Raw genomic sequence first — 25,982 nt, forward strand, 5'->3', positions numbered from 1 at the left:
GGGAGGGTTTTGTTTTTTTTTGTTTTTTTTTTACCATAATTCTTGGTCTTAATGTATGTGCTGTGTGGGGGGGTGTATATATACCAACATAGGGAATACAAAAACTCACATTCATAAATAAAAAAACCATACACACACACACTCACACACACATATATACATAAAATATATTCTAAAAACCCTAAGTGTGATGAATGTAGCCCTGGGAACACAATTCCTGGCTGTCTAGGCCAGTAAGTTGTAATAGGGGCAGTTTCTATTACCTCTGATGGGACTGGGAAAACTATTCCAAAGCCCTCCAATTCTTTCTCACCTTCCATGCAGCAGTACAGCAGCAAGGGCTTTCTGCTACACCATCTGGGCCTAAAAAGCAATACTGTTTGGCCCAGTTCAGTTATGCTAATATTCAAAAATACATATCTTGAAATTAGCAACGAAAGAGAAATAGGACTTTAAATTGAAAAAAAGACAGGAAGAAAGACCATACCAGAGCAGAATTCTTTGGGTAAATATCCTGTAATCTACTGCCAGACCAAAACAAATTTTTATGGAGCAAAAGGACTACTCAAGTAGCCACTTTTATGACAATAAACACCCAAAACCGAAAAATCCTTTTGTAACATAATTACTGAGAATATATAGAGAAAGCAACCATTTAATCCACAGCATGTGTTCTCTACCACAAGAACTCAAAAGCTGACATCAGATGGGGTGTGGCTGGTCTAGGCCCTGAAAATGAATTCTGGCCTGTTGAAGTCAGACAGTTCTCTGGACAGGCTTGGGATGGAGAAACACAGCAGATCTCACAGAGCCTAAGGCTGTTGACCTCCTGGGCACAGGGCAGGGCCCATCTGTTTACTTGCATTTTGATTTGGGGAGCTGTGGTTGTGGTGGATGAGTTAAGACTGTGGTTTATAGGGTGTTGCCAGTGATTTAATTGTAATATTTTTACCCTCACATTTTGTACATACTTAAGATTGAAAGCTGTGCATAATTTGTAGCTGAAAAATAAATTTTAAAGCAGAAAATAAAACGGACACGGGGCAGAGATACAGATATTTCCACTCTACTATCATATGGTATTTTCAAAATGTAAATGATAAAGGTAAACTGCAACCTATCTTAGGAGTTATTTATAAAAATGAAAGTTGCTTTCTACAAAGAAAAAGATAATCACAGCGGTCCGTTCTATTCAGTTGGGGGGATTTTTAGCTCTTGTTCATTAATCAACATGGAAGCACCAGTGGAGAGACTTCCTTATCCAAAAAAAAAGATTAACTTTTCAAATGAGTTTGTGCCTCTAGTACTGTAGAATGCAACATTCTGTTGTATTAATACACAAATCATCTACAGTTACGTTTATGAAGTTTAAGAAGACTGCCTTACAACATAAAACCATTTAACACCCCCAATTTAATGTGATTGTACCGATGAATTTCACATAAACATGAAATTCCCCACTTTCCATTTCCTGCAATGGTAAAAACATCCAAGACCTTTATATGTTCAACTATTTAACAATATCACCTCACTGGTGAGGTTACTCAATACTCTAGATTAACCAACGCTGGCTCATGTTCAAAATGTCCTCAGTGTAGGCCTAAAGGCCTAAAGCACTTGTGTCCTCTTTGCAGAAAGGGGAGGAAAAAAAAAAAAAAAAAACACCTATGTTTAAGACCAACTTATTTCATTAAGCTGGTAACAGCCTGCTTCATGATGTAACATTTAAAACTCAGTCTTTTAAAGTGCTTGTTTACTTTTCACAGGAGGTGAGGAAGTAATCCCCAAGGAACACATATATTTTTAAGTTGACCAGAACACCATTGCTATTATATGCCTGATGCACGCTCTTCGGAATGAATGAACGTCAAGCATCCTGATTTGTTTTTCCCTTGGCCTGAGGAGAGTGAGCGCACTAGTGTTTGCAGTCCCTTCCCTTTCTGTACACACATAAGGCTGCAGCTGTAGTAAACAACCACCAGCCAAGAGTTGCTAAGGTCAAGGTCTCAAATGCTACACCAGGACCAGTTTTCTCCCAAACGACATTCGGTTACTAAAAAAGAACTTTCTAGAGAAAAAAATATTGAGGGCTCACTGGCACGACAATTTTCATTCAATAAATAGTAAGACAAAGCCTTCCAAAATAAAGTTCATCTGAACAAAGTTTCTTTTAAATATGCATTACTAAGTAATAAATAACTGAAGCAACTCAAAAATAAACAGAAACCCCTCAAGAAAGCGGTTTATCTGGCACAACTATACTAGTTGCGCAGTTTTAGTTCCTAACTTAAAACTTCCAAATTTCACCAGCTTTAAGAATATTTCATAGTAGTTATGAATTACGAGGCAGAATAATAAACCTCTCTCCTAAATACCTTATAAACGTCTGCCAATAATTCTGCGCTCTAATTGCTCTCTCCCCAACCCAAAGAAGCCTACCAGACTCCAGCTAGTCTTTACATTGACCAGGTTGCAACAAGAGATAGAACTTATGCAACTGAAATGTTTGTCCTTCAACATCCTGTGTCTCCTAAGCTTCCACAGTTAAACATTTTCTAGCCTGGAAGTATACCCGTTTATCAGAACCAATTTCTACATGGTTCTAAAAAATGTAAACAACATGTGAATGAGGTCTACAAACAGCACAAGCAGGCTCTTGGGGGGGGGGGGGGGGAGGTTGTCGCTGTTTTTATTAAATGCCAATTCCAAAGAGCATTTCTTGGATGATGGAATACACCCACTCTTCAAAGTGACCACTCCTATTGCCATCACAAGCTGCTTCCTGGTAAAAGCCACCAAATTTATTTCGAAGCATTTACTTATCTAAACAACTGTCTCTCCTCCAGTAAGAAAAGGGCCTGGAGGTGTCTAGGTGGATTTGCAGAATGACGTTATTTGATTGACAGATGTCTACTGAAGCCACTGGATGCACATGCAGTAAATGTAAATAGACCTGCTCACCTCCCCGGTGCCACTGAGAAACAGAGAACATTAAAGCTGATTTAAAACAAAATATCCGACTGCTCGGCGGAGAATTCTATTAGCCAGTGGAATTGCTTAAAACAATCCATACAGAACGATACTCAAACCATCTGTACGGTTAAATTAGAGAGCTGACAATATTAACCATACAAACTGTTCATCCAGATTACACATTCCGTTGTACTAATACTCTTTAACTCCACAGTCAGTTTTTATCAGCTGAATTAAGGGCATTACTATTAAAGTATGCAAAACTCGAAGCGCAGGGTGAAGGGGGCTGGGAAGCTGCAGGGCATATAACAAAGGAATTGGTACTTTTTCCAAGCGTTTGCCTCCAATGCACTTCGAAACAGAACTGTTGAGTGCACCCCACCCTTTTCCCCAAAGATAAAAGTTTTCAAAGTTCTAATAGGCAGTTCTCTGCCCAACAAAAGCAGGATTGATTCTCCCCGTAGGGGAGCATCTAACACGAACACCAACTAATGTCGCGGAGGTCAAGTCCGAGTCCTGGGAGCGAGGCTTCGGTAAGGCAAAGAAGTGGCTCGCAGGCCGGGTCCGCGGGCTTCCCGGCTCGGGTGGACGTGCAAAGTTGCCCCTTGTCAACTCCGGCCGGCTCCCCGTAATCGAAAAGAACAGCCGCGGGCCAGCCCCTGGCCACTTCCATGGACCAGGCACTGTAGCAAGTGACAGTTACACATCATTACGACCAGAGACAATAATGAATGTAGCACCAGGACCACTATTCATGCCAGCAGTGTCATCTCCGCCTTAACCCCTTCCCTTCCACTCCTTCCAGTGCACACCCACAGCCCACACGGCCCCGGGGCGGCAGCTATTCACCGAACTCGCTCTATTCCTGGGGGCAAACTACTTCCACAACCACCACCACCACCCCCCTCCCCATTCAGCCCTGGTGTTTGATTTCTCATCCTTGGCAACTGACAGGCAAACACTGCAACCAATAATTCCACTAGGGGTGGAAAAACATTTGCTTAATTCATGGTACTTGATTAAGTTTAAAAAAAAAAAAATTGGGGAGGGAAGGGGAGAGAAACCTTCTTTCTTCTCCACGTATCCGACCGACGCTACTTGCTTTTGCAATAGCATCGCCCTCCCTCGGCCCCCTCCCGCTTCCCAACACTTTCCCCCTTTAAGAGCACAGACCAACCAAAATGATTTAACTTGAGCAGATGACAGAAGGAAAATAAAACATGTTAAGAGAATACGGTCTGATTTGGGATGGCAAAAAAAAAAAAAAAAAAAAAAGGAGGGGGTTGTTTATTTTGATAAGAAACGGAATCAGCACAGACCTGAACAGAAGCTGCAGAGCAGGAGAAATTGTTTTCTTTCCCTCACACAGAGTCCCCCTCTCTCTCTCTCTCTCTCTTTCTCTCTCTCGCACACACACGCGCGCGCACACTCACTCTCGCGCACACACACACACACACACACGGCGTCACCCGCGCACACTCACACGCACACTCGCACACGCACACGCAGAGCCTCTCAGCTGCTCTCTGCAGTTCTCAGGAAATGAATGGGGGGCAACCCAGGGAACTGTTGTACTTGCAAATGACTTACCCGGATCACATGATGCGCTAAATGTAGGGTGGGCCGGTGGGTGGAGGCTGCCGAGACGCGAGCCCCGGTCTAGCGTGGGGAGCCTCGCCAGGCCCGCATCGAATTACCCCGGGGCCCGGCCGAGGGGGTTGCAAGACGCCGCTTCTCCTCCCTTGCAGCCCGCAGCTCAGGAAACCGGAGAGGCGCGGGGGGCGGGGTGGGGTGGGGTGAGGTGAGGTGTGGGGGGGGTGAAGACACCAAACCCCCAAACAAAAGAGCTCCGGGTCCTCCTCCCCAGAAACAAAGCCCCGCCGCTGCGGGCGAGCCCCGGGGTGGGGCCGAGGGCGGGGGCGGCGGCGGGGAGGGGCTCGCTCAGCAGGCGCTAAGTCGCTTTATTGCCATAAAATGGGGCCCCCGAGCCGCTCCGCCCGAGGATTAGGAGGCGGGCTCTGAGTGTGATGGTTGAAATCCCCTGTGGGAAACTAACCCCTCCCCGCTCGCAGAGGTAGAAGGCAACACCCACCGCCCGGCCCTCGCCTCGCCGCCCGGGCCGCCGCCGGGCTGGGGGGTGGGTCCGCGGAGCCTCCACCCCGCCCCACCCCGCCCCACCCCTGCCCCCGCCCCCCGGCCTCCGGCCTCGGCCGCGCTTCCCTTTCACCTGCACCACCTTGCTGCGGCGCCCAAAATAACCTACACATGGCCACCGAGCTTTGGGAGCCGCCGGCCGAGCGGGCCCGCGGGGCCTCGCGGCGGGAGCAGCCCCCCGGATCGCGCCTCGCCCGGCGAGGACTCTCGCTGAGCCGCGAGAAAGTCCCCTCTTTTGTGTCGGAGCGCGCGAGGCGGCCTCTCGGAGAGAAGTCGGAGGCGAGGCGAGGCGAGGCGAGGCGAGGCGAGGCGAGCGCGCAGCCCGCTCGGCCCCCGCCCCTCCCCCTCCCCGCGCCCTCCCCGCGGCCTCCCCGCGGCCTCCCCGCGCGGCCCGGCCCGGCCCGGGTGGGGGCGTGCGCGGAGGGGGCCGGGCGCCCGAGCCGGCCCCGCGGCTCACCCGCCGGCGAACTTGGAAAGGTGTGGGCGGAGCCGGCGGCCGCGGCCCGCGAGGCTCCCGGGGACCGCCCCCGGGCCCGGGCATCGCCCGAGTCGGGCAACAATGGGGTCCGGGCGGTGCCCCCGGGGCTGGGCGAGGACGGGAGCGGGGCCGGGGCGGGGGCGGGGGGGCGGCGCCCTTTGCGGGGGAAGCGGGGGCGCCCTCCCTCGCGGCGCTTCACCTTGGGATGGGCGGGGGCGGGGGCGGGCGCACGCCTCGCCGGGGACGCGGGGCCGCGCGCGTGGGTCGGGCAAGCGGGCGAACTTGCGGGAGCGGGCGGAGGCTGCAGCTGCAGACCCCCCGCCGAGGCCCCGCCGAGGCCCCGCCGCGCCCCCGGGGGAGGCTCGGTCCCGGCCGGCAGCCCCGCCCCCGCCCCGCGCCAGCGCCCGCGCCCGCGCCCGGGGGAGCGGATCCTCGGGATTCTGGGGGCGGGAGGCGGGAGGCAGCGGCGGGGCGCCGGTTCCCGCCGCGGCGGGCAGGGTCGGGGGGGCGGGGAGGAGCGCGGGCGGGGCGGGGCGGGGCGCGGCGGGGATGCGGGCGCCGCTCTCTCGCCGGGCTAGGTGAGCGCGCTCGGGCTCCCGGCCCCGCCCCGCCCCGCGCGGAGCCCGCCCCGGCCGCGGGAAGGCTGCTGCCGGGGGAAGTTTCTGTGCGGAGGGCGAGATGCGCAGTAATGGGGCACCAAGCGGGGCGGGAAGAGGAACAGGGGCGAGAGGCCGAGAAACAGGAAATGAGAGCGAGGGGACGACTTCTGGCCAGGAGGAGCCGTGCTGTAGGTCTTTGCGCGGCATCTTCCCGGCAGTTCTGAAGGCCCGGCGTGGCGTGCGTTGCTGATGAAAACAAAGACGGCGCGCGGCCCGGTGCGGTCCCCGCCACCTGCCACCGCCTGCACGTGAGGGATGATGGGAAAGGTGGGCCCGCCCGGCCCGGGGCCCGCGGCCCGCAGCCCGCAGCCCGCGGCTGGTCCTCACGGGCGGAGTCCCTGGGCCTGACTCTTCGCCCTAAAGCGGGATGGGGGCGGGGGGAGGTCTGTCCTGCTCCCGTGGTTCCCAAGAACAAATGGGACAACTGTGACAAGCGTCTGAAAATTGTAGACCACTCCTTAGGCAAAGTCATCTCAGGAGACGAAAGCTGTGAGAGCAGGAAGGCGAGGGATGCCCCCGCACCTGGAGGCGTGGGTGCGGCAGGAGTCAGGATCCCGAAGGCGACCGGGACCTGCAGGTGGAGGGGCCGTCGCAGGGCGGGGGCCGTCGGGAGGGAAAGGGAAGGCAGCTCGGGACCCCACCCCCGGCCTGATCTGGGTACACCGCCCCGTACGCCCGCCGCTCTACCTCTGGATGAAACGTGAAAAGACATGTTTGAAAAGACGGTAGGGTATCAACAAATGGGCAGCATTTAAACGAAAAGCTTGCCTCTGCTAGAAGCACTGTGAAGTTTCCCTCCAGGTGGGGCAGGGAGTTGAACTGGAAGAGCGAAGGATGCTGTAAGAAATTATGTCATCGAGGCGGTTCTTGTACTAGCAGCTCTTTCTCAGAGCTGAGTGGCGGACTGGCCATAAATATGTTCTGTAGCGAGTGCTTTTCTGCACGTGGAAAAGCATTCCAAGCTGCACTCCCTTCCTTTGGCAACGGCCACAGGCATGTTAATAGGATGATAGAGATGGAAAAAGTACAAGACTCCATTCCAGGGAGATAAGGAAATTAGGGGAAGGTCAAGGTTAGTATTCCAGAATCTGGGTCATGTGGCCAAAAGGAGAGTACATCAAATATTAGGGGGGAAAATACTCGCAGATTTTTTTTTTTTTTGATTGTTGGCAGATAAGAAGGAATACAAATGTTCCATTAAAGCAATTCCCTGGATCTAGGGGAAAGGAAGAAAGAAGGAAGATACAGGTTTAGAAGGCAGAATCAACTTCATCGTCTGAGCTAAGGATGGATGGGGAAGAGCAAAACCAAAGAGTAAGGAAGGTGGTTGTCATTGGGAGCTAGGATACTGGAGTAAGTTGTGTATCTGTACATAGATTTATGTACAGACACACATTTCCAATTCAGTTCATATAATTCATTCCCTGTATAGAGCTTAGGGTTAAACCAATGTAAGGTATGAACAGAAGGGGAGAAGGTAGGAAAATATACACATACCCTAGCAAAAATACGTGCATATCTTTACATTTTGTCCTTTATATCCCACTGCCACGTGTGTGCGGGGATATTAAAAGTCAGAAAATGTAAGCATGGCAAAAGCTATTTCACCAGGAATGTGTAATTCTGTATAAAAGAATGTTTTGAGGGATCCCTGGGTGGCGCCTCGGTTTAGCGCCTGCCTTTGGCCCAGGGCGCGATCCTGGAGACCTGGGATCGAATCCCACATCGGGCTCCCGGTGCATGGAGCCTGCTTCTCCCTCTGCCTGTGTCTCTGCCTTTCTCTCTCTCTCTGTGTGTGACTATCATAAATAAATAAATAAATAAATAAATAAATAAATAAATAAATAAATAAACAAACAAACAAGAATGTTTTGAAATTACAAAATCATAAAATTCCAGTGCTAAAAGTATCTTTCAAATCCCATCCTTTATGGGATTCTGTTTAAAAGCAAGATAATTTGGGTCAAGGATGACTCATTTTCCTAAATTCGTGTACTTCTACTTAGCCTTCATTATTGCAAATACCAAAAGATGAATGGATTAACAAGGTGGATAGAGGTTGGTATTCTGAGTTTCTTAGAACTTGCTATTCTTTTACCTAACATCTTGTTCCAGAAAAGAGAACATACACCAGCACCCCCAAAGCAGATAATACACCTCATTTGATGTAAATGGTAAGTTAGGGCTTACAACTAGAGATTTGTTCATGTAAAAATAAATGTGACCTACCTGTACACTTTTTGTCAGATCTTCCTACTTTATACTTCAGCGGTGGTAATATTCTGAAAAATTAATGTCAATGATAGAAAAATCTTTTACAGTATTTAGAGTATTATCTGTACCACACCCTGATTTCTCTAAGGTAAAGACTCTCTTCAATATCTGTGTATATTTAAAGTTGTTAAGCCTTTGGATTAGTGATGCCAAAGATTGCATGGATGATTTAACACTAATGTAATTTCAGGCGGGGATGGGGGAAATTCAGTCCGTTTTCAGAAGTAAAAGCTGTGTTGAAAGATTAGAGTTGATTCAATATGAAAATAAAAGTGATTTCCAAACCTTTAAGTAAATCTTAAAATATAGTCTTGATTTTTCCTAGGGCCAGAAGTGGACCTGTATTGTTAGGTTTCAATGCCCATTTTTTTCACGTGTCATATTTTGGCAATAATGTTCAGCAAGGGAATGCTCCTGTTTGAGTTCGAGAAAGCCATGTAAAAAAACTTACAAGGAATGCAAACAGCTGGTGATGTTATGTGACTACATGGTAAACAACATGTTTTGATTTGAGTGAGGAGCTGTCTGGAAATTAGAGGAAAATGACATTTTATAACTTTGTTTTGTTGCAGTCAATACAGTTCTTGGTCCTACTGGCTTAAATATCTCTATTGCGCCCTCAGACATATCTCTTCTTTCCCAAGCTCCCGCATAGTCATTTCTTTTCAAGCCTCCTGCAGGGCTTCTACTACCACATCCCTCCCCATCCTATAGCTCTGAAACTCTGGCTTCCTGCCTTCAGGTCCATTCCACCTCACCTCCAGCAAAGCCTTAATTAGAGCATACCTATATTTAAAAGCCCAAAGTGACACAAATTAGTGCCAATGCAATACCATGACATTTAAGGGCACCACTTACATTTTCATATATTTCAGATTTCTTCTAACCCAGGTGGACACCTTGCCATGCCCCATCCATCCTGGCTACTTTTACTAGGTGGCTCACAGTCCCCCCTCCTCTCTCTCCTATTACCTGCTATAGAACCTTCCCAAAATGATTCCATGATACCACACACACACACACAAATATCCCATCCCCTCACCAAAAAGATCATCTTTCCTTTCTTGGGGCTTCTTTCAGTGTAATGGAAAGAGTGCCTTTCTGATTCTCCATTTTTCCACCCATTTAAACAATATATCCCATATACTTTGGAGAGTTAACATTTGCTGGATCCTTACTTGGGTCACTCTGTGACATACACTAGCCCAAGTAGGAATCCAGCAAGTGTTAATTTCCTCACTTACTAATTTTTTATTTTTTATTTTTTTTGCATTTTAAATACTTATTCATGAGAGACACAAAGAGAGAGAGGCAGAGACTTACGCGGAGGAAGAAGCAGACTCCCGAAAGGAGCCAGATGCGTGACTCAATCCCAGGACCCCGGGCTCACGACCTGAGCCAAAGGCAGATGCTCAACCACTGAGCCACCCAGGCGTCCCTTTCCTCAGTTATTCTTAAGGTACTTACACCATTCTGCTTTCATAAAATATTGTTAGCTCCCCTACATTGGTAACCCATTTGAGAACTGGAGCTGCACCTTAGCCAATTTTTAGCCTTCCTTTTACCCCTCAAACTACTTTGTACATAGTAAGTGATTAGTAAATTGCTTGGTGAGCCAATCAAAATAATATATCAAATTCGAGTGACATATGTTAAAATACAATGTAGCTGAAAACCTGAGTTTCCATTTGGGTGTCTATATTGAAAACAACAAGCAAAACTGAAATATGTTGATATAAACATGGATTCTTTGAACAAGGATTCTGGCAACAATCTTCAAGCGACTTCCTTTTTTTTTTTTTTTTTTTTTAATAATATTTTTTTTATTTATTTATGACAGTCACACAGAGAGAGAGAGAGAGAGAGGCAGAGACACAGGCAGAGGGAGAAGCAGGCTCCATGCACCGGGAGCCCGATGTGGGATTCGATCCCAGGTCTCCAGGATCGCGCCCTGGGCCAAAGGACAGGCGCCAAACCGCTGCGCCACCCAGGGATCCCGCAATTTCCTTTTAAATTAGAAGTTTTTACGTGCAGAAATGTATCAGATTTGGAACATATTTACCTAATTTCATTGTCCCTATCATAATCATTTAAAAATCATTCATTCGGGCAGCCCGGGTGGCTCAGCGGTTTAGCACTGCCTTCAGCCCAAGGTGTGATCCTGGAGACCCGGGATCGAGTCCCACATCAGGCTCCCTGCATGGAGCCTGCTTCTCCCTCTGCCTGTGTCTCTGCCTCTCTCTCGCTCTCTGTGTCTCTCATGAATAAATAAATAATAAAATATGTTTAAAAATAAAAAAATAATATTCAATGAATTATACTACTTTTCATTCTTTACGTAGAATCATATTAAATAAAATTTTAATTTTTCAAAAAAAATTAATTTTTCATAACCAGAGGGAAAATTTATAGGAAATTTGTTTTATAAAATGACACTTTGCAAGTTTTTAGATTGCAAATGCTGGTGATACAATGTAATAAGCAGATAATTTGCATTTTTTTAATATAACAAACAGAGGCGTTATCAGATTTGAACTATAGCTATCCTTGCCTTTTTTATTTTATAAATAAAAATTATGCCCCCCTTGGAAGTAATTTAATTCAGCTAAAATATACAGTTTACAGAATACCACTTTAATTCCATGTTATATACAAGACACTAGCCTCAGTGTGGGAGGCTTATAAGCATATGAAGATGAACTTAGATAAAAGTAATGAACAGCTATAATATAAAATACAATTACAATACTCTGGATGAAGTTACATCTGTTAGGAAACATTAAGATGACTATAGGGAAAGACTCTATGGAGATTAAAAGTTTCTTCAGAAGAGTATTTTTAATAATATGAATTATGTCATGTGTGTGAAGAAATATATAACAAATGTTAAGGCATGCTCCTGTGGCCTCTTCCTAGCATAAGTAATAGAATATTTCCAATACTCTAATCCCCTCACTGTGGTCATCCCAATTACATTTCTCTCCTATCCCTATAGGGGTAACTACTGTCTTTCTGACTTGGGGTTCATGATCTTATTTCCTTTTTTAATAATTTTTTAAAATTTGATATAAAGTCATCATAATCATTATTTTTCCTAGTAGTGAATCGCCATTATTCAACTTAGCCCCACCACATGAGAATTTTCTCCAAAAATGTGCAATTACACTTACTTTACAGTGACTATCTTGGTTTCTTTTTAAAATATATTTTTTTTTTCAGATAGTGTCTAAGTTGTGTTACCAAAACAAAGATTTTGAATTTGTTTTTATCCTAGAAACATACTACCAGATTATTTTTCAAAATCATTCTACCAACTCAACCATGACCACATCCTATATGAGAGAACCATTTTCCCTGTGTTCTGGCTAATTGGATGGTGTTCTGATTAGTTGGGTAGTGCTTTAAAATTTAAAAAACAAAACAAAACTTTAAATTGGCAAACAGAAATGGCTTGAATTTTAATTCTTTGATGGTAGACATTGAACTCTAGGACTAGGTGACAGTGGTGGGTAGAAAGCTTGGGCTGAGTGAAACTGCTCTTCCCACAGCTTGCCTGAGAAGATGAGGGTCTGGCTCCTGTAGGAGACGAACATTGCAACAGCTGCAAAAGACATTATAAATTCAGGCTAAAATTCAACAACCTGTTATTTTGGGACAGGGGTGCAAGGGAAAAAAAATAGGAAACGCTGTCTCATATTTCAAGTCTTGGTAAGAAGACAAAAGAACGGTCTTGAAAGTATGAAATTCAGGAGAACCAGTGTGTTTACGGTTTTGATAAATGTAGAAGCCATGTAAATAGATCACTCATTCTGTCAAATTTGAAGATGAAATAATAAGTCAGAGAACTGATAGAAGAGAGAGAAAAAACATAGAAACTTGGAAATTAAAGAATATGAAAGGAAAATATGGGGATGAGGGAGGAAGGAAAGGAAGGAGGTCACTGCAGATTTAGTATCGTTTTACTTTCCTTTGCAAACAGAAAACCTAATGGCTGCTGAAGATACTTTTTTTTTTTTTTTTGTCCTGTCCCCAACCCCTCTTTCAACGAAACAAGAAGCCCAAAGGGAGGCAGCTTCAGTTGGGCACTGTGCAGCTGCTCTTTGGTGCCACAAGGCCGCAAAGCTGATTTGGTTTTCTGGCTTCCCTTTCTAAAGTCTAACTTGTTTTTCCCGCCCCAGTAGGAAGAGAGAGAAAAGCCAAAGGTCAAGGCCAAGGCTGATCTTTTAGAAAGTTTCCCCCACCGCCCAAGCCTCACCAGTTACCATCTGCTCATATTTCATTGGCCAGAATTGGGTCACATGGCTTCGTGGAAACCAATCATGGGAAAGTAGACAAGAGGGGGCGGATCTCAAATGGAATTTGGGGTCCTCAACTGATAGTGTCCTGTCTTCTTGCTATTTAATTGTTCAGAACGTTTGAGTCCTAAGATGCAAACGGTTATGTTGCTGATGCTCTCTTTGGACGTCTTGCGGGCAGACAAGGCTTTTTTTTTAGCTAAAAAAAGAGAAACATGCCATTAGGCTTATGAGTTATTGACATCATCATTTTAAAATCAATTCACAAACTACCAAAAAAAATTTTTTTTGACGATCTTTCTTTATATGTACTTTTTCCACGCAATGTGGTTTTCCAAACGTCATGGAAGTGCACAGACCATACTGTAGTGGCTTTTAGATTAATCCTTGTGCAATTTACCTCAGGCAAAATGTGAATCCCGACTTAGCTTCACCCAGTTGCATAGTCTGGTTGTGGCTCATCTTTCTACTGCATCGATTTACATCGAGAAATGAACATCAATTTTTTTTTAAGTTGAATAAACAAGCCATGATTAGGTACATAGCCAGCTGCATTTGTATTTCACACTCAAATAGTACTGAGTCAGCAGTGTGAGAACTTGCACCTGTGAGCCCAAAGTCCTAAACTGATTCTAGGTCTCACTTGATTGGCCCCTGACAGCTAGCCTCATTTTTGTTGGTTTCAGTTTTCCTCCCTGTAAACGGGGACAGTACCTTCTCTGCAAGGATGTGAAAAACTAACGAGGTCATACTTCCCTTCCTCTCTCAGGTTGAAAACTATGAGATTTGGCAAGAGTTGTGTCTGAACACTTCTCAGTGGTCGCATTAGGACCTTAGTCAGCGCCCAAAACACAAGTCCTCAAAACTTGTTGAAAGAAAAATGAAAGCAACTTCTAAATTGCCTAGCACCTACTCATATCCACACATAAGGGGGTCCTATGATTATTTTCCTTTTATATTAGCTTTGTTGTTAGCTTCTTTAATACAAATAACTCGTTCTTTGTTTATTATTAAAATACACCTACACGAGTAATAGAGCTGTTTGCAAAGAAAAATAATCTAAAGGAATAGATAAAATTTCAACATACTCATCGAATAAGATGTTTGACCCTATTTAACTCAATTAGCAAAGATTAAGTAGTCTCCTAGATTTAGGATCCATCTGTTTTAACTGATCTATCTTTCAAGTTGGAATACGTACAAAATTCAAAGAATTCAAACTATATCTATAACTTAAAACAATTTCATTCTTAAAAACAATAGAGTTAATAAAGAAATTATCTCTCTTTCCTTCCATTCTTCCTCCCTTCCTCTTCTCTTTCTTTTTATGACAGGGACAAATTGTAGATAATTTATCCACAAAGACTTAGCTCTCCCAGTTCTATATTTTTATCCAGTTTACAAATTAGCTTATTGAGCCTTTTATGCAAATTTCAAATACAAGTCCATTCTTAATTTCAGCAATGGCAAATGAAGGAACAAAAAAAAACAAAAACCTTCCTCAAAACAACACTAAACAGTACTACTTCTTTTTCAAACTGACATATATTAACCCTTTACTATGTGCCACACACTGTTCAAAGCATTTTGCATACAGTTTATTTACTCTTCACAAGAATTCTATGAACCTCTATTACTGTTTTTACCTCCTCAGGGTGGACCTTGCCAAACAATTTTAACTTGCAAGCTCCATAAGCACTTCGAATCCCCTTCCCTTTTATCTTTTTCTGTACACCACTTATAACCATCGAGCAGACTATATATTTTGCCTTATTGTCGTTGCTTACTTCTATCTATCCCTCTGCTGCCTACTTCCACTAGATTGGGAGTTCCAAAGTGCAGAGGGTTTTCTCTCTTGTGTTCGCTGCTACAGCCCTGGCATGTAGTAGGCACTCAGTATACTTGAAGAGGAACATGATTCCCATAGCACAGATGAGGACTCTGAAGCACCTGATGCTTTCATATCATTTTATCTTTTTTTTTTTAAGTTTTGTTTATTTAAGAGAGAGTATGAGCAGGTGTGGGAGCAGAGGGGAGAGAGGCAGAGGGACAGAAACTGAAGCCGACTTCCCCCTGAGCACTGAGCCTGAGTAAGGGCTTGATCCCACGACCCTGAGATCATGACCTGGGCTGAAATCAAGAGTCAGTGTTCAAGAACTGAGCCACCCAGGCATCCCACCATTTTATCTTCAAGACAACAATTACAAGGATTTTGTACCATCTGTCATCAATTGTTACAATATAAATCATGTCCGTGTATCTCATTAGCATGAAGGGCTTGATAACCTCTGCAGACACCCCTTCCCCCCTGCTGAAAATGGGACTCAGGAACTCAGGAACTCAACTGGTTTTTGTAAAGTCACAAGAGGAGAGAGAACTTCTTTGAAAATGAGAATGAAAAAAACAAAAAGAAAGAAAGAAAATGAGAATGAAACCAAGGCAAAGAACATTGAATACGGGTCCATTGGCTATTGCTACTATATCTACACATTTGTATATTACTTGTATTTAAATAAACTACTGACCAGTTGTTTAGAATATGGTGTCACACCTTCATATTTCTTTCACACCAATCAATACATGTTTGTTGTGCATAAGGAATTCTGTAGTCTCAGGAACTAAGCAGCGTAACGGAAATTAATGTGTGGCTGAACACTGTCTATATTTTAACTACTGAGAGAGAAAAATTAGATGGAATCCTAATATTTTCATCCTCACATTATGCCTGGTACTTTTATGCCTAAGTATTAAGATGATAGGTGCTATAGAAAGGGTAAATAAATAAACAGAGGAAGTCTATTTAGTTATTTTAGAGCTGTTGTATTGAAATACTGCCTTGTTTACAATTTTCAACTCCACAAATCCTCATCAATTATTAAATATTTTCCTCATTGAATTAAGCAGGGCAACTGTATTTTCTCAGGAGAAAACATCAGGTGAAACATAAGGCTTACTTTTAACATATAAAAATGTTCCTATATGAATGAAATTCTATAGCTTTATTATACTACTCATCCTACCCCCAACCCTAAGCAGAAAGTACACATTTTATTTATTACATAAAAGGACAAAGAATTTAAATCCCATTCTTTATTTCTTTGAAACTGGAAGCAGTTCCCTCCTATTGCAATGGCAAAATAAAATATTTCATAGAATTTAACCACTGTTTTCCAGGCATTGTGCTTGGTACTGTCCTGGCGGACTCCAGAAAGGTTACAATGAAGATAAGCATAGGCAAAAGTCAGGGAGAGAAAGTGACAGTCACATCTTACAATGTAAAATGCTCTGGGGTCCTTCACCATCAAACATTTGATTGTTTTTCAATGGGCTTACTATATTGACAACTCATTTATTCATTTATCAAAATTACCCATTAAAAAGTTTGATTGAGTAGTGTTCTATAATGATACAATTTGCTATTAGCATGCTTCTTTGTTTCATTAGGAGTTATGCTCATTGTTTATATGGCTTTTTGCCTGCTAGAACTGTTATCCACATGCATGAGTTCACTGGGCAGCCGCCTAGACAAGAAACATATGGCTAGGTCTGCTGTGAAAATCTAGACACACACCACACGTAATTCTATCCTTTTTTGTGCACGTGTATTGACTTGTGTCCATTCGTGCACATCGACATTTAGGATCTGTATTTCTTACTAATGAAAATATTTATATAATCTAACCCCCAAGTACTTATAAATACCACTTTTATTTACTAACATGTAATCAAGAGGCACAGAAATGTTATGCCATTTTATCTAGAAGTATCAAAGTTAGAAAGGAGAGAGGCAGTTCTCTATGGATTTGGCAATAAACCCTACACTTCAGGTTTTTAGCTCCTATTTCTGAACCTGGTCTTGGATCAGGTTCCAAGGTTCACAGCAGACATATTCAAACACATTTTAAAGCTATATTCAAAATGTATTTCTTATTCTAGCATCACAAAGTCTAAGAATTTTCTTCTTAGAACAAGCAAGCAAACTGAATTCTTTCAAATTTCACATCTAAATGGAGTTTTGTTTTTAACTCAAACATGTTTGTTTGTTTAAAAAAAAAAAAACAAATGCCATAATTGTCTTAGAATTTTGTCAAGGTAGAAGTCTTTGAAAACTATCAGAGCCAGACCTTAGAGTGGGCATAAAGCAGGTACTTAAAGGACATTAATAACTAGCAAAACACATCTAACTTAAAGGGGGAAAAGGTTTAAATGGTGAGAGACCTCTGAATAAAGAACATTAAGTGGACATCTTAACCATAGAGTCATAAATATGTCAAAAACAGGCTTTCCTGCTGCTCCTTGAGTGGAATGATTTTGCCATGTTGTTGACCTTTACTAAAGTCAGTTAACCCTTTTGTAACCTTTATTTTCCCATCAGGAGCAATACCTGCTTGGAAAGGAAATGCTAGACCACAAAACTAAAATAATATTATTTTTATTACTATTATTATCCCCAACAGAAAAGCCATTCTTTTCTGCAAAAATGCCGCACAAGTTTGATAAACCTCTGATGTAGACTGTGGTCAAAATCCTGGGGAAGAAAACAGATTGAGAAAATTGATGAGGAGCAATGGGTTAGCTTCATACTTTTAAGAACTAAATCTATCTGAATTATATGTTTTCTTTTAAAAACATTCTTAGGTACGCCTGGGTGGCTCTGAGGTTGAGTGCCTGCCTTTAGCTCAGGATGTGATCCTGGATTCCTGGGATTGAGTCCCACATTGGGCTCCTTGCATGGAGCCTGCTTCTCCTCCCTCTGCCTGTGTCTCTGCCTCTCTTTCTGTCTCTCATGAATAAATAAATAAAATCTTTAAAAAAATAACATTAAATTTAAAAAATAAAAACATTCTTAATTTAATTTCTTTCCCCCCATTGTTAATAAAGAACCAGCACTGCTGCTTTACAATTTCATAGGACTTTTCACTTAGAGAAGTGCTCCCTATCGGTTCTTGCATTCTCTTGTTACAGTACACATGTAAAAAATCAATGTGCTAAGTGCCTGATGTGTCTTATCTCATTTAATCCTCACAATAGCCAGTGAGGTAGGTGATATCTTCTTTGTTTTACAAAGAAGAAAACCAAGATCCCTGGATGTTAACTTGTTTCCAAGGTGACAGAGCTACTAGGAAGTGAAGCTGAGATTTGCTCCTACATTAATGGACTTCAGGTAAGTACTCTCTTTTTTTTAAAAAAAAAAAATTTATTTGTTTATGTATGTATTTATTTTTGAGAGAGAGCGAGCAGAGCTAGAGAGAGAGCATGAGTGTGTGGGGGGGAGCAGAGGCAGAGGGAGAAGCAGAATCCCTGCTGAGCAAGGAGCTAGATATGGGACTCTTTTGCAGGACCTGGGGGGTTCATGACCTGAGCCGAAGGCAGATGCTTAACCACTGAGACACCCAGGTGCCCCCAGGTAAGTACTCTTAATCAGTGTACTCTGTACTCACAACTGCTGAAGGAAATCTCTTAGTGGACATTTAGATACTTAAGTGTTGAAGACTTGCCAGGATCTCCCAGGCTGCGCATGTCAGGTTTGCGTTCCTGGATCTTAGTGCATTGCTTTCCCCATTAGACTGAATTTTATGAAGGCTTCCTATACCCCCATTATGGTTCATGAAGGAGGAACTTCGGGAAAAAATTTGTGAGCTCTTTCCTAACTGTTTACCTAGAATCTTAAGTTTTGCATCTAGTTCAGATGTTGCCCCTTATAGATGGAATAGGGGTGACTTAAAAGTTTCTCTTGGGTACTGGTGAGCACTTTGGGTGGTGCTATAGTTGTGGTAGTGATTTTCCGAACTGGAGTCCATGGAACAGTGTTCCGGAGGATGCTAATAGGTGGTGCTACGCTAAGAGTTCTGTGCTCTCTAACATTTAGAAAAAACTTGGTTATACAATGTTAAAAATTTTTCCTTGAAGAGGATGCTGTAGCAGCTGTTAACCTATTAATCAACACTGGGACTCTAGAAGAGACAGCCAATATAGTATACAGTGCTTCCCCAAAATATTTAATCAAATACAATTTTTACTAATTTGGGAGTATTTTCCCAAGAAGTATGAGTCCCTAAATGCTCATCTAGGATATAAGCACTGCCCAGTAATCTTTTAACATTTTGTAAACCCTTGACTCTTCTATACCTGTCTCACCTCAAACTGCCAAATCTCATCTTCTATCCTCACTGTCTGGTGATAGCTTTGCTTCCCATTTTCCCGAGAGGAATAGAAGCCCCAAGAGTGGATTTTCCACATATATTCTTTCACACCCCAGTTATCCATCTTTTTACTGACCCACCTTCCCTCATGACACCATAAATAAATCATTAATTCCCCCACCAGCATTCCCTCCCTATCTTCTCACCCCATCATGTACATTGCTCCAATAATTGTTTCCTCACTTCTGCATCACCAGGTTTTCCTCTTCCACTGAATCCTGACCTTAAGCACACAACATCCTGTCATTTACCAAGTCTTAGACAAAAAGTTGTAAAATCATTCTCCTGTCCACAAGGTCTCCTCCAGCTCCTGCCCGATCTCTATTCTTCATGATAACAAAGGTCTGCCAAGAAGTGCCCTATTTTCTCTGTACTCAATTTTTCTTCTCCCATACTCTTGAAACCAATTCAGATTTCCATACCCAACTGCTCTTCTAAAAAACCACATTTGTGAGGGTCAACAAAAATTACATCTAGTGTTTAACCCAGTGGCAAATGCTCAGTCTTCACCTTGATCTATCAGTAGAACTTGGCACAGATACATCAAGAGATAGTTTAACACTCTCTCCTCCTTGAAACACATTTTCCCCCTTGCCTTCCAGGACACATTCTCTTACTTTCTCCCCCTACCCAACTCACTTTTCCAACGTTAAGCTCAATGTCAGAAACACTCACTGTTGGCTCTTCTAATTCTCTCTGCCTACTCCCTTAGTCATCTTATCCAGTCTTGTAGCTTTAAATGCCATCTAGATACTGATAGATCTCAAATGTGTATCTGAAGGGGCACCTAACTCCAGATTGATATATCCTACTGTCTATTCTATAGCTAAACTCATACACATATGGCCACCTAAAATGAAGTTGTCTAAAACTAAGCTACAGATCTTATCTCCTTCACAGATTTCCACTCACTCTGCCCTCCTTGCTGTTCCTGAATACAGCAGGCCATCCTGCCCCAGGGCTTTGCAGTTGCTATTCCCTTTGTCTCATAGGATTAGGCCATAGATCTTTGCCTGTGCATATCCTCACCTCTGGTTGTCTGTTCACTAGTCAATAAGGCCTTCCCTCTTAAAACCTTTTTTTTTTTTTTTTTTTTTATGACAGTCACAGAGAGAGAGAGAGAGAGACAGAGACAGAAACACAGGCAGAGGGAGAAGCAGGCTCCATGCACCGGGAGCCCGATGTGGGATTCGATCCGGGGTCTCCAGGATCGCGCCCTGGGCCAAAGGCAGGCGCCAAACCGCTGCACCACCCAGGGATCCCAAAACCTTTTGAGGTTTCCTACCTTGTCCCATGTCCCTTCTCTGGCTTATTTTCCCCATATATTAACATCAATGATAAACATAATTTTTTCATTTTTTTAAAGTTTCTATCTCCCCCAGGAGGTCATAATCTCAGTAAAGACAGATCTTTTTGTCTGTTTTGCTAGCTAATGTACACACATTGCCTAGAAGAGTGCCTGAATTAATGAATACCTCTCTAATATATGGCAAAGGAATTCTTCTACCTGAATATCATCATACATGAAAAGGCTAGCACTCATACATTGAACACTGGTGTTTGTAATAAGAGAGTGTTGTTTCCATGAATTAAAAAAACAAAATTCCTATTAGCATTATTAATCAGTTATAATAAAATAGTAGTGCTTGTCTCTGATTACTAATTTTAGGATATATAATAAGTGACAAGTTTATTTACAATTAGTTATATAAATATAAACTCATTTAGGCATTTTATAAATGTGTAGATAGGGAGATGGTTTACGTTCTGGGGGAAGACTGAAAACTGAAGATTAGTAGTTCTAAAAAATAGGTCTTGGGAGCATGAAAAAGGTGGTACTTGGGGGTATTTTCATATCACCATTTACATTTAAAATTATAATTCCAACTGGGAAAAAAAAATGTGATTAGGCATTTACAGTCAATAGACAAAGCTGCCCCAAACTATGAAGAATCCTCAAGTGTAGGAGAAAGTCAAAGGAAACAGTAAGGAATTCTGACCAGGAAATGATTGAAGCTCATAAACACATGATTCAGGAAGTACACTTGACAGAAGTAACCCACCTCCCATGAGTCTTGGAGTCATTGTGGCAATGACATGAAGAATAAAGATAGCTCTTCACATGCTAATAAAAATAACCAACTCAAAATATTAGGACTAAAAAATTATCTGTAATTAATTTGCAATCCTATAAGAACTCATGTTGGAAAGGAAAGGATGAGGTAATAAATACAAAGTAAGGAGTGGTGGCACCCCTAGAGAACAAAAACAGGCAGTTCATAATGGAAGAGTGTTTCATTTTTGACAGTATTTTCCAAGAAAGAGGTGGCTTGACTTTGGAATATAAATAGATGTTCTGGTACAGTCCTTTAATGGAGAGAAAAGCAGTGCACTGAGCTCATACAATGTGATGAAAATAGCTTGCAAGACCACCCAACACATTTACTCTGATCCCAGACTTCCCAAGCCATTTTTAAAAATTTGGTTTCTCAGTATAGGCTGGTTGGCAGGAATATTAAGCCAAGTTTCTCATTATTAATTATTTAAATGTCATCCTAGTACAAATAATTCATGTGTGACTTGGGGGCCAGATGAGCCTGTTTTCCTTTCTAGGCAAGATTAAGAACTAAATACATTTTTTCTAGAATGCTCCCTTCTCAAGCATTAGTCTTTTTATTCCACCACATTCCCATAATTGTATTACCTAAGAACCAAGAATTGTATTTGCGAGTACTTTTGTGTCACCTGATAAACTAACAGGACATTTTAAAGATTTTTGCTTTCATGGAGGGTTCTTAAGACCTAAAAGTTAAAAAAACCAAAGTGTAAAGTTCAGATAAAAGTGGAAAGATGGAATAATATAAAAATAATTAGTAGCTATTATTTATTAAATATTTGCTATATACCTGTTGCTCTTAACATATATATTGGTCTTAATTTTCAAATAATCACCAAATTTGGGTGTTTAAGATGAAAATGCTTTTTTTCCCCAGGATAACCAAACTACTTAAGAATTTCCAGATTCTGTGATGGTGAAAATTTCTGTATTGCCGATTCAAGTTTACTTAGTAATTTTCTGAACTCACTGTGATCAATATAAGGTTCCAAATCGATTTGTGATACTCCCTTATTTTCTATTTGAAGCTAGGAGTTGAACTAAAACCCTGGTCAGTGGGATGCCTGGGTGGCTCAGTTGTTGAGTGTCTGCCTTTCGCTCAGGGCATGATCCCAGGGTCCTGGGATCAAGTCTCACATCGGGAGATGTTCTTCACATGCTAATAAAAATAACCAACTCAAAATATTAGGTCTAAAAATTATCTGTAATTAATTTGCAATCCTATAGTATAGTTCTGCTTCTCCCTCTGCCTGTGTCTCCACCTCTCTCTGTGTCTCTCATGAATAAATACATAAAATCCTTAAAAATAAATAAATAAAACCCTGGTCAGAAAAGGGTTCAGAGAGGGACTGGTAAAAATATTGTCTCTGCCTAAGGAGGGATCATCTGACCCAGGTGTTATACTCTGCCCTCCTTCAGTCCAGCAAGTCACAGCTGGTCCCTCTTGAACTTGAATATCTGGTCCTCACACTGTCCATACCCCTCCAATGGCCTCAAGTGGTCAGACCATGCTTTTTTACCTTCTTTGTTCCAAACTTAAAATCTTCTTTGATCCACCTATTCTCTCTGTGCAAGCTCTCAGGTCAAAAACTCAAGAACTCAGAGACCTTATTCAGCTTTGTTAGTTAACAGCATTTGGGTCAATGTTGAATTTAAACCTTTTCTAGAACATTTGCAGTGCTGTGGGAAGCCAAGCTATTTCCCTTTTGTTCTAGAATCCCCTTGAACATGTTGCCCACCATGTTGGGTTTCTAGACATGACCCTTGTGAATTTATTTTCCTGCTTGCCTACTCTGGATTTTTAAACTTCTCCTTTTAAACCTAAAATGAAATGGTGACTTTTTTGTTGTTCTAAATTGGATCTAACCCCCTCTTAAAGCAATGATTATTATTTACTCAGTAAACAGATTTTTGAAAACACTGAGGACTTAAGAATGACTGCAAAAATAAATTGCATTGGTTAATTTTCAAAAACATTATCATCTTCTTTTATCCTCCTAATAAATATTTGCATCCCTAGGGGGAAAAATATTTTGCCAAGAGTATCATAGCTAAGTCCCTGTTCAAGTTTTGTTTACCCATGACTTACTTCCTAGAGTTTCTGAGATTATGGAGTTACATGTGGATCCCGGGTAATGTTGTCACTTATTACCATTATAGGATCATCACTCCTCTCCCAAAGATCTCTCTTTACTCACTTTCCTCTCCTAGGTAGTCTATACTACAAAAGGAGCTACCCTAAAGTTGAGACAACTAAGGACTGGCAAATGTCTTTGGTTAGGGTTGTAGGAAAGGATATATGAAACACCACTCTAAGCCTCTTGGGATATCCACTGGTTCCCAGGAATAGTGACTATCCCATCAACTGTGTTGTGGTGGACTGGCCAAAGGAATGATAGTACTGACCAGTCCTTGGCTCTTGTATCATCATGGTTCTTTATTCTGCAGGGTCTTAAGGTCCTCCCTAGTCTATTTAGTTTCTACAATACTAGCTATGGGTACTCCTCATAGCTTGAATGTGGCATCTTATTTCTTCTTCCAAATCAAACTCTTTAAATATACTGCTGTCACCACTTTTATGGCCTAAGCTGGTACCCCTAGAATTGACCTTCCCCCTATGAGTAGGAGATTTATTTCTTTGGCAGTTCAGAGCCAGAGCTGATGGCCCTAAATAGAAGTCTCTCTCCCATTCCCTCTTTTTTGTCTCTGCTGACTATCAGTATCTGCTCAATGAAATTAATATCACAGTTTGGGAGTCTGAATTTTGGCTTTCTGCACACAGTTCTCTCATAGCATCATGGTTCTGACTTGCTCCCATTCTTGTCTAGGGTTTGAATTAGTTCATGGTGGAAGTATGCCTTGCACGAATGTTCCTTGGAATTTCAGGCAAGGCCCCACATGTAGCAGATTTAAAGTATTACAGTCACTAACCTATGTGTATTAAATTCTAATAGTGTTTATTTCTCTACAAGTGAAAATAACTTGGTTCTGTACCTCCCATTTTCGAGATGGCAAAAAGATAATCTGAGTAATTCAAGATGACTCAGTCATTTACAACTTATGTGTGGCCAAATCAAAATATTCAGTCAGATTTATATTCACTTTCTCTCCTTCCTTCTCTTTCGGGATAATATATGTTGGGAAGAACGCTGCTATTTTTTGCATTGTCCTGTCATTGGGGAAGTATGTTTGGTCTAAGTGATGTCTTCTAAACTTGCTGGCCTTCAGTGAGTTGTATGTAGCTCACCTGAGTGATCTCTGCTGCAGTGGCCTGGGGCATCTGCTAAATGTCTGTGGCCTCTAGTCTCAGAGTCTACACATTCTTACTTTTCTCTTGTTTGTGCCACTTCCACGCATATGGGGAAGTTTTGCATAGAAAACTTTCTCAGCCTTTCTTTCTCACTCTTCTGATGCTCTGTTGGAGAACTGCTCCAAAACATATCTTCCCAAGTTATATCTTGGGAAGCTGAACTGTAGTCCTTTCTTCTCTGAGAATCTCTCCCAAATAGAGAATTTTTGCTGCTATTTCTATTTATACTTTAGCTTCCAAATTGAGACAGATTTCTGGGCACTTCTCAGAGGACTTTGTATGATCTAGTCGTGTTTCCTCCAAATCAATTCATTCCAGCCATCTGATTCTTCTCTTACATTATTTGAAATGAGGGAACTTGCTCTGTAATCATCACATAGAGTTCTCTACAGTAAATGCATATTATAAAATCTGTGCTCTGAGTGAACCAAGCTCTGGATTTTTAGAACCCAGAAATCCTTTTCTTTCCCATTGAATCCAGTTCTTACAAACCAAAAGTGCTTTTGATACTTGACACAATATTGACATAAAAGGATCCCATAGCTCAGCTTTTCTTGCCCCTTCTTTTAGGAAAAAGGCAAAAGCCTAAGGAAGAAAAAATGGACCCTGCAAACTTACCTTTTCATGATATTATATATATAATCTACTGGCTTTAAAATGATGTAAGATTTTAAAACCAAAAGCCATTGGCGGACATAGAAAGAGGAAGCCTGGAGTATGCCAGAACTCAGATTGGACCACCTCCTGAAGGTAAAGGGCTCTCTCTAAAGTGCAAACTCTACACCACTTGTTTACAAGAATGGGTCAGGAACTGGTGTGAGTAGGGCTGTAGTAGAGGCCTTCTAGATTCATTTGGTTCAATTAAACAGAAGAGGTAGGGCTAAACAAGGAGTCACAAGGTGAGCCATAAGTGCAGAACATAGGCAACATCTGTGCTAGTTCAGGAGGAGAAAAAGTTCTGCTGGGAGGGGCCCTCCAACTGTAGCCTTCCAAACTTCATGACCTCTAGCAAAAAGTCCAAGTACTACAGCATCATGAAAAAATATTCTAAGAAAAATATGTAAAAGAACAATCAATTTTCCCAGCAGATAAATAGCCTGCACCAAACTGTCAATATCTTAAACACTTATACAGTACCCTTAGTGAGAAGTGCCAGTCAAAGATTAAATATCCAGCCAAACTATCCTTCAGATATAGAGACTAAAAAGTCTATCTAGGCTGTTTGAACATGCAGAACACAGGAAATATTGTCCCAATAAATTCTTCTTCATGAAATCCCTGGAGATGATTTTGGGGACTGGTTGGTGTATGGGAAGGTAGCCTTGAACCTGTTCAACGATAGGCAAGAATGAAATTGGAAGTGAGGGAACATGGTGATCAAACAGATAGGTGTGTTATATGCCCTATTTAGAAATTATGTAACTAATGAAACTTTGAAGAGGAAGCAGGGGAAATGGGAGTTACAGTAAGTTTACTGATTGCTTCATCTGTAATGGTTGAGAATCAGGAGATAGCATTTA

General features: G+C 42.3%; 1 protein-coding gene across 6 annotated transcripts in view; it reads right to left on the bottom strand.

The window, feature by feature from the left end:
• The window catches only part of KLF12 (Kruppel like factor 12), a 591,277-nt gene that overhangs the window by 428,856 nt on the left and 136,439 nt on the right, over nt 1–25,982 (bottom strand). Inside the window, exon 1 of one of the 6 annotated variants that reach the window (XM_038569735.1) lies at nt 4,564–4,741. The exons of 4 other annotated variants lie outside the window; for them this stretch is intronic. The gene's annotated coding sequence lies outside the window, so the exon portion shown is untranslated. Of the gene's footprint in view, nt 1–4,292; nt 4,465–4,563; nt 4,742–25,982 lie in introns of those variants that run through there. One more of the 6 variants, XM_038569737.1, reaches the window with a different exon arrangement.

This window comes from Canis lupus, chromosome 22, assembly GCF_011100685.1.
Source record: "Canis lupus familiaris isolate Mischka breed German Shepherd chromosome 22, alternate assembly UU_Cfam_GSD_1.0, whole genome shotgun sequence".
Taxonomy (NCBI): domain Eukaryota; kingdom Metazoa; phylum Chordata; class Mammalia; order Carnivora; family Canidae; genus Canis; species Canis lupus.